The following is a 9,588-nucleotide window of genomic DNA, read 5'->3' on the forward strand; positions in this document are numbered from 1 at the left end:
ACCCAATATCCCATGCTCATCACTTCCACTCGTTACAATCACATTGTACCTAAACCCCTCCCCAGCCAATTCCACTCTACAGAATCCTCATGAATGCAAAGACCTTCCTGATCACTCCCACTCCACACAATCCTAATGGACCCAAATCCTTACACAGTCACTCCTACTCTACCAATTCCCAATGGCTCCAATCCGCGTCATGTTCATTCCCACTTTACACGACACCACTTGGGCACCAAATCTCCTCCTGTTCTATGTCACTCTCAAAAATTCCAACGATTTCAACCTCCTTCCCGTTCACTCTCACTTGACAGAATCCCAATCCACACCAAACCCCAGTCACTCCCACTCTACACAATCCAAATGTTCCCAACCCTCTTCCCATTCGCTCCAACTCTACACAATCCCAAGGGACACAAACCCTTCCTCATCACTCGCATTCTGCAGAATGCCAATGGACACCAATGCTTTCCCGTTCACTCCCAAACTGCACTATCTCAATGGACACAAAACATTTTCCCATTCATTCCCACTCTATATGATTCGAATGGAACCAAATCTCTTCCAGTTCACTCCCACTCTTCACAATCCAAATGGAATCAATTCCCGCTCCATTCACATCCAATTCTGCCCAATTCCAATGAACAGAAACCCCTTCCTGTTCGCTCCCACTTTGCACAAACGGACCCACCAGACATTTATTTCCCTCCTCAACCCTATCTACATTCCATAGCAAACATTCCCTCTGCGACTCTCTTGTCAGGTCCACGCGCCTCACCAACCCACCCTTCCCTCCTGGCACCTTCCCCTGCCACTGCAAGAATTACATAACCTGTGCGCACACTCCCACCCCCTCCCCTCCGCCCAAGGCACCAATGGAGCCTCGCACATCCATGAGCGATTTAGTTGCAGGTCCACACATGTCATCTGCTGTATCCGTTGCTCCTGATGAGGTCTCCACTACATTGGGGAGACAGGATGCCTACTTGCAGAACGCTTCAGAATGCATCTCTGGGACATGCGCTTCCACAAACCCCCACCACCCCGAGGCCGAACACTTTAACTCCCCCTCCCACTCCACCAAGGACATGCAAGCCCTGAGCCTCATCCATCGCCAAACACTGACCACCCAATACCTGGAGGAAAAAAAGCCTCATCTTCCAACTTGGGACCCTCCAACCACACGGGATTAACGTGGATTTCAACAATTTCCTGTTTTCGCCTCCACACAATTTATCCCAGATCCAATCTACCTCCGTGTCACCGCCCTCATGTTCTGCCTACCTGTCCATCTTCCTTCCCACCTATCCACCCCCCAATCCTATCATCATTTTCCCCCACCTTCATCTACCTATCACATTGTCAGCTACCTTCAGCACAGCCTCGCCCTCCACCCCACCCCCCACCCTCCCATTTTTCTCTCAGCCCCTGGGCAACCAGCTTCATTCCTGATGAAGGGCATTTGCCCGAAACGTCGAATTTTCAGCTCCACAGATGCTGCCTGACCAGCTGTTCTTTTCCAGCAATGAACTCTGGATACAAATCCAATGGACCCTGACCCCCTTTGTTACGAAGGGAAAAATGTCTTGTCCCTCTGATAATTCAACTGACACACCAGCCCCAAACTGTTAAGAAGCAGGTAAAGACTGATAGTTAAACCGGAAATGCACAGAAAAGCTCACCTGACACCTTGTAATCTGTTAAAGGTGTGGTTATACGGAAGGAATCTCTGATTTGTAACAAGTAAAAATGTTTTTATTCATCTCCAACAGGGAACAAATTAACAGAACCAGTAATAACCGTGTAATATCTCTCTAACTGCCCATTCCCGAATAAAACAAGATTCCAATACAATGCTGTTGGAATAAATAAAACCCCCACTTATTAACCAACTCAATATATCAAAACCTAATCTCTCAGTGTTGACACTGGATGGGTCATCTGAAATATTACTCTGACCACTCCAGCCGTTCCCCTTTGTCTCTCCTGCGGTCAGGGATGTTTCTCTGGAATGTCTCCTGTTCTGAACGCCTCTCTCTCTCTGCCGAAGTCTGATATCTGGGATGTTAGCTGAATGTGCTGTGTGTGTGCATATGGATGGGAGGATGGATGGTGCTTTCATCTCAGAGATCGCAGGGATTTCTTGAGAGAGCAAGGTCATTATTTCTCTTCAGATGACAATTGGCTCTTTCTTGTCAAACATCAGTGTTTTGATAATCCAAATGGGTCTGAGTTGTCAAAACAGCCAAACTTAAATTTATTTGGTTTTTTTTTAGTCTCCAAGTGCCATTTTAAACTAACGAACTGAATTTAAACTGTCACATAATCTTTAATTGGGATTTGGCCCAACAAGTTCACTCCAACCCGTCAAAAAGTAACCCATCCAGACCCATTCCCACACCAGTTTCAGCTACATTTATTCCTGACAAATGCACCTAACCTGCAAATTACTGGGTGCAATGGGTCAATTTTCCACGGCCAATCTACCCTAACCTGTACATTCCTGGGCACTACAGGACAATTTCCTACGGCCAATCCACCCTAACCTGCACATCCCTGGACACTACGCGACAATTTTGCACCGACAATCCACCCGATCCTGGATATCCCTGGACACCGCGGGGCAATTTACAACGGCCAATCCGTCAAAACTTGCACATCCTGGGACACTGGGGGACAATTTAGCACCCTCACCTGCACATCCCGGAATACTGCGGGCAATTTAGCACGACCAGTTCCCCTATCTCGCACGATCTTGGATTGTGGGAGGAAACCGGAGCACTCGGAGGAAACCCATTCAGATACGGGGAGAATGTGCAAACTCCACATAGACAGTCTCCCTGAGGCTGGAATCGAACCTGGGTCCCTAACGCTGTGTGTCACCAGGCCGCCCTGTGAAGTTCATGAAGTTGCCGTTTGGCTGTTTGATGCAAAATGTTTTAAATTGGGCAACTGAAACCTGCCACCCACACAGCTTTTAAAAAAAAACTCTCAGCTTAAAAAAAAGCACTTCTTAATGGGACCACGCATTGCTCTTCAATTCATAAGGTTTGTCCACAACTTCGCAACACTTGCCCATTCGCTCCCACTCTACGTCATCCCAATGGAATAAAGCCCCTTTCCAATACACTCCTACTCTGCTCAAACCCAATGGCTACATGCCCTGACCATTCGTTGCAAGTCATCTAAATACCAGACCGGCTGCGCTTTTCCAGCGCCACCCTCTTCCACTCTGATCTCCAGCAGGCCTCATTCTACCCCAGAATTCTGAGGGGGTTCACTTGGCTGCTGCTTGCTGTTAGCACTCACAAGGTCGTAGGGTCAAGCCGCCATGGCAGAACGTTTTGGAAAGTGCTGAGGTTTGTGTCTTTCTCGAAGTTCTGATGTGGATCAGCCACGATGAGATTGAATGGCTGGAAGGGCTGAGCGGCCTCCTATTCTCCCTGTACAGTGAGGGTATTCTACCCTTGTTTGTGGATGATACTGCCGGGACCCAGCAGCCATGACCACTTTACCCAGCATCCCCCACTCCTTCAGGAGAACAAGGGAGGGACATCAGCTCTGAACTGGGGAGCATGAGATGGAGGTCAGGAAGGAGAACCTCCCTATCTCTGAGAAAGACCTCCAGTGACAATGAGATTAAAACTGTCTACACCTCTGACTTTTTGATAGTGGGACAGTGGAGCGACAGCTTTACTCTGTATCTAACCCCGTGCTGTCCCTGTCCTGGGAGTGTTTGATGGGGGGACAGGGTAGAGGGAGCTTTAATCTGTATCTAACCCCGTGCTGTCCCTGTCCTGGGAGTGTTTGATGGGGGGAAAGGGTAGAGGGAGCTTTACTCTGTATCTAACCCCATGCTGTCCCTGTCCCTGGGAGTGTTTGATGGGGGGACAGTGTAGTGGGAGCTTTACTCTGTATCTAACTCCATGCTCTCCCTGTCCTAGGATGGGGACAGTGTAGAGTGAGCTAGACACTGTATCTAACCCTATGCTGCCCCTGTCCTGGAGGCATTTGATGGGGTGCAGTGATGTCTCTGTCATGGAATGGGAGCACAGTGCAGAGTGGGATTTGTTCTGTATTTAACCCTGTGTGTTTCCTATCCTGAAAGTGTCTGATGGAGGGGACAGTGTAGAGGGAGGTTGAATCCCACGTTCAAAGCTTCTACACCCCATCCCTATCACTGTTCCCCCTCCAGACCCTACACTCCTTCCCTATCTCTAACCCCATCCCGCCCCTACACCGCCCATCTTTATAACCCTCTCCAGCTCCTGCACCACCTCACTATCTCTGTAACCACCACCAGCCCCGACATCCTTCCATATCTCTGCAACCCTCTCTGTCCCCAAAACCCCCTCCCTATCTCTATAAACCCCTCCATCCCCAAAACCACCTTCCTAGCTCTGAAACCTCTTCGGCCCATGCACCCCGCTCTATATCTGTAACACACTCCAGCGCCTACACCCCCTCCCTATTTCTGTAATCTCCATGGTGAGGGGGTGAGGTTTCTCACTGTGACTGAGACAGCAGCCAGAATAGAAACAAGCCAGTGACAGCTCTGAGTGTGTGTGAGAGAAATGTGAACTGACAGTTGAAATTGACACCTCTCGTTGGAAACTTTTCAACGCAATGCTATCAGCAACAACATTAACTGGAGTGTTAAAGAACATTTCAGAGAAAGAAACATGGTCACAGTACACACACTCTCTCTCTCAGTGAGATATCTGTACACTGACTGGTGTCTCTCTTTCCTCTCTCTCTCTCTCTCTCTCTCTCTCTCTCGGAGATAACTGTTCACTGACTGGTGCCATTCAGTTCTCTCTCTCTTTCGCTTTCTGTTCCTCTCTCTCTTTCACTTTCTCTTCCTCGCTCTCTCTCGCTCTCTTTCTCTCTTACTGAGATATATGCACACTGTCTCGTGTTACACAGTCTGTCTTTCTCTTTCTCTCTCCAGGAGATATCTGTACACTGGCTGGTGTCACTCAGTCCCCTCTCTCTCTCAGGGAGATATCTGTACACTGACTGGTGTCTCTCAGTCCCCTCTCTCTCTCTCTCAGGGCGATATCTGTACACTGACTGGTGTCTCTCAGTTGCCTCTCTCTATCCCTCTGGGAAATATTTGTGCACAGATTGCTGTCTCTTATTCCCCTTTATCGACATCTCTCAAACAGAGGTCCGTGCATTGACTGGTGTAACTCAGTCACCTCTGTCTCAATCTCGGGAGATTTCTGCATACTGACGGGTGTCTCCCAGCTCCTCCATCCACCCTCAACCCCCGCCTCTCTCTGGGAGATATCTGTACACTGAATGGTGTCTCTCAGTCCCCTCTCTCTCTCTCTCAGGGAGGTATCTGTACACTGACTGGTGTCTCTCAGTCCCCTCTCTCTCTCTCTCAGGGCGATATCTGTACACTGACTGGTGTCTCTCAGTCCCCTCTCTCTATCCCTCTGGGAAATATTTGTGCACAGATTGCTGTCTCTTATTCCCCTTTATCGACATCTCTCAAACAGAGGTCCGTGCATTGACTGGTGTAACTCAGTCACCTCTGTCTCAATCTCGGGAGATTTCTGCATACTGACGGGTGTCTCCCAGCTCCTCCATCCACCCTCAACCCCCGCCTCTCTCTGGGAGATATCTGTACACTGAATGGTGTCTCTCAGTCCCCTCTCTCTCTCTCTCAGGGAGGTATCTGTACACTGACTGGTGTCTCTCAGTCCCCTCTCACTCTCTCTCAGGGAGTTATCTGTACAATGACTGGTGTCTCTCCGCCCCGTCTCTCTCTCTTACCCTGTCAGATAACACGACACAGAATCCTGTCTCTCATTCAACACTTACCTCTCTCCTTTTCTGTTCCCAATTCCCTCAAAAATCCCTTGATCCCTGATCAATCGATCGATCTGTATGGAATATTCCCAGTGTCCTTCATACCCCAACCATCTGTGGGAGTGAATTCTCAGACCGACCACCCTCTGAGTGAAGAAATGTCTCCTTATTTCAGTCCAACCTCATCTCCGGAGAGTACGTCCACCCCAGGGTCTTGGCTCGCATTAAAACAGGGGAAACGTTCTCCCTGCGTCCAATCTGGCCCATCCATTACAATCATGTCCATTTGAATCAGGTCCCCCCCTCTCATCCTGCTGAACAGCCCCAGGTGAACCAACCCCTCCCCATGGGACCAACTTGTCCTGGCACCAGCCTGGTGAATCCCTGCTGGACGCTGTCTGTGGGAATGAGATCCTGTCTCAGGTAGGGATATCAAAATCTCACACACTACTCCAGGAATAGTCTCACCAAGGCCCTGCGTTGCGACAATTAGATATCCTTGCTTCTGAACTCAAGTTTGCTTCCAATGAGGAAACACCAGTCAGGTTATTGATATTTTCCAGAGAGAGAGAGAGAGAGAGAGAGAAAGAGAGAGAGGGACAGAGAGAGAGGATTGAGACACATCAGTCACTGTATAGATATATCCTCGAACGAGAGAGGGTCGAGGGGAATCTGCCTGACCTTCTCAGAGTGTGGGGACAGAACATTTGACACAGGCAATTCATGCTGACACCAGATTCCCAACGTAACTCTGTCGCAACATTCCCGACTTGGCACATATCCCCCCAACCTTGCATATTCAAGCACTTATATTTAGGTGCTCTAAAAATAACACTGAGCTCACACACGAACCTAAAGCTATACAAACAAAACGCCTTATCTTATTTTGAAATCTTTATCCTCTCAACTCTAAACCATACCCCCAAGGGGATAATCTCCCCCCATGCAGGGGAAAGAAAACAAGTCAATGTACAGGTATCTCCCTGACAGAGGGGGGTGGGGTGGATTGAGAGACACCAGTCAGTGTACAGATATCTCCCTGAGAGAGGGGGGGGACTGAGAGACACCAGTCAGTGTACAGATATCTCCCTGAGAGAGTGAGAGAGGGGACTGAGAGACACCAGTCAGTGTACAGATATCTCACTGAGAGAGACAGGGGATTGAGAGACACCAGTCAGTGTACAGATATCTCCCTGAGGGGGGTTTGGGGGGACTGAGAGACACCAGTCAGTGTACAGATATCTCCCTGACAGAGTGAGAGAGGGGACTGAGAGACACCAGTCATTGTACAGGTATCTCCCTGAGAGAGAGAGGGGGGCCTGAGAGACCCCAGTCAGTGTACAGATATCTCCCTGAGAGGGAGAGAGGGGACTGAGAGACACCAGTCAGTGCACAGATATCGCCCTGAGACAGAGAGAGGGGACTGAGAGACACCAGTCAGTGTAGAGATGTTTCCCTGAGAGAGGGGGAGGGGGGTCTGAGAGACACCAGTCAGTGCACAGATATCTCCCTGAGAGTGAGAGGGGACTGAGAGACACCAGTCAGTGTACAGATATCTCCCTGAGGCGGGGGGGTGGGGGGGGGTGGGGTGGTCTGAGAGACACTAGTCAGTGTACAGATATCTCCCTGAGAGAGAGGGGTCCCTGAGAGACACCAGTCAGTGTACAGATATCTCCCTGACAGAGTGAGAGAGGGGACTGAGAGACACCAGTCATTGTACAGATATCACCCTGAGAGAGAGAGGGGGGCCTGAGAGACACCAGTCAGTGCACAGATATCGCCCTGAGGGAGGGTTGGGGGGGGGGGGCACTGAGAGATACCAGTCAGTGTACAGATATCTCCATGAGAGAGAGAGAGAGAGAGAGGGAGGGGGGGGAACTGAGAGACACCAGTCAGTGTACAGATATCGCCCTGAGACAGAGAGAGGGAACTGAGAGAAACCAGCCAGTGTAGAGATATTTCCCTGAGAGAGAGAGAGGGGACTGAGAGACACCAGTCAGTGCACAGATATCTCGCAGAGAGTGAGAGGGGACTGAGAGACACCAGTCAGTGCACAAATATCTCCCTGAGGGGGAAATGGGGGGGGTACTGAGAGTCACCAGTCAGTGTACAGATATCTCCCTGAGATAAAGAGAGGGGACTGAGAGACACCAGTCAGTGTACAGATATCTCCCTGAGAGGGAGAGAGGGGACTGAGAGACACCAGTCAGTGCAGAGATGTTTCCCTGAGAGTGAGGGCGGGGGGGTGACTGAGAGACACCAGTCAGTGCACAGATATCTCCCTTAGGTGGGGGAATGGGGGGGGGACACTGAGAGACACCAGTCAGTGTACAGATATCTCCCTGAGATAGAGGAAGGGGACTGAGAGACACCAGTCAGTGTACAGATATCTCCCTGAGTGAGAGAGGGGACTGAGAGACACCAGTCATTGTACAGATATCTCCCTGAGACAGAGAGGGGGGCCTGAGAGACCCCAGTCAGTGTACAGATATCTCCCTGAGAGGGAGAGAGGGGACTGAGAGACACCAGTCAGTGCAGAGATGTTTCCCTGAGAGTGAGGGCGGGGGGGTGACTGAGAGACACCAGTCAGTGCACAGATATCTCCCTTAGGTGGGGGAATGGGGGGGGGGACACTGAGAGACACCAGTCAGTGTACAGATATCTCCCTGAGATAGAGGAAGGGGACTGAGAGACACCAGTCAGTGTACAGATATCTCCCTGAGTGAGACAGGGGATTGTGAGACACCAGTCAGTGTACAGATATCTCCCTGAGAGAGAGGGGGGGGATTGTGAGACACCAGTCAGTGTACAGATATCTCCCTGACAGAGTGAGAGAGGGGACTGAGAGACACCAGTCAGTGTGCAGATATCTCCCTGAGAGGGAGAGAGGGGACTGAGAGACACCAGTCAGTGTACAGATATTTGCCTGAGAGAGAGAGGGGGGACTGAGAGACAACAAACAGTGTACAGATGTCTCCCTGAGGGAGAGAGAGGGTACTGAGAGACACCAATCAGTGTACAGATATCTCCCTGAGAGAGAGAGGACTGAGAGATCCCAGTCAGTGTACAGATATCGCCCTGAGGGAGAGAGAGGGGACTGAGAAACACCTGTCAGTGTACAGATATCTCCCTGAGGGAGAGAGAGCGGACTGAGAGACATCAGCCAGTTTATACATATATCTCAGTGAGACGGGGTATTTTAAGAATCTTCTTCAGTGTTCCGTGGGCATTTTTTTTTAAATTTTGAGATGTGCAGCAGCTTATCTTGTGGTTGGTGTTTTGTTTCAGCGAATTCGAGACCTCTGTGCGATGCTTCAGTGCAGCTCTGATGTTTCTTTGTACTTCAATTTATCAGTGCTTTATGAATTTGACGTGCAACACTCCCACAGTCAGAGCCCTGTGGTGTATACCTTCTTGCTATCCAGAGCTAATGGCAATTTTCAAATTGTGTGGCATCACATCCCATTCCTCCTCCCCCCCCCCCACCCCAACTCAGCAGCAGCTGGGTGTACCGTCTGCAAGACTCACTGCGAAAACTCAATAGAGATCCATAGACAACACCTTCCAAACTCCACGGCTACTTCCGTCTGGAAGGACAAGGGGCATCAGATACATGCGAATTCCAGCACCCCTGCAAATTCCACCTCCCAGCCCCTCACCGTCCCCCACTCAGAAATATATCGGCCGTTCCCTCAGTGTCGCTGGGTCAGAATCCTGGGATTCCCCTCCCTCAGGGGCATTGTGGGTCTTCCCCACAACACGAAGCCT

The sequence above is a fragment of the Hemiscyllium ocellatum genome, chromosome 41 (genome assembly GCF_020745735.1).
Source record: "Hemiscyllium ocellatum isolate sHemOce1 chromosome 41, sHemOce1.pat.X.cur, whole genome shotgun sequence".
NCBI classification, from domain to species: Eukaryota; Metazoa; Chordata; class Chondrichthyes; order Orectolobiformes; family Hemiscylliidae; genus Hemiscyllium; species Hemiscyllium ocellatum.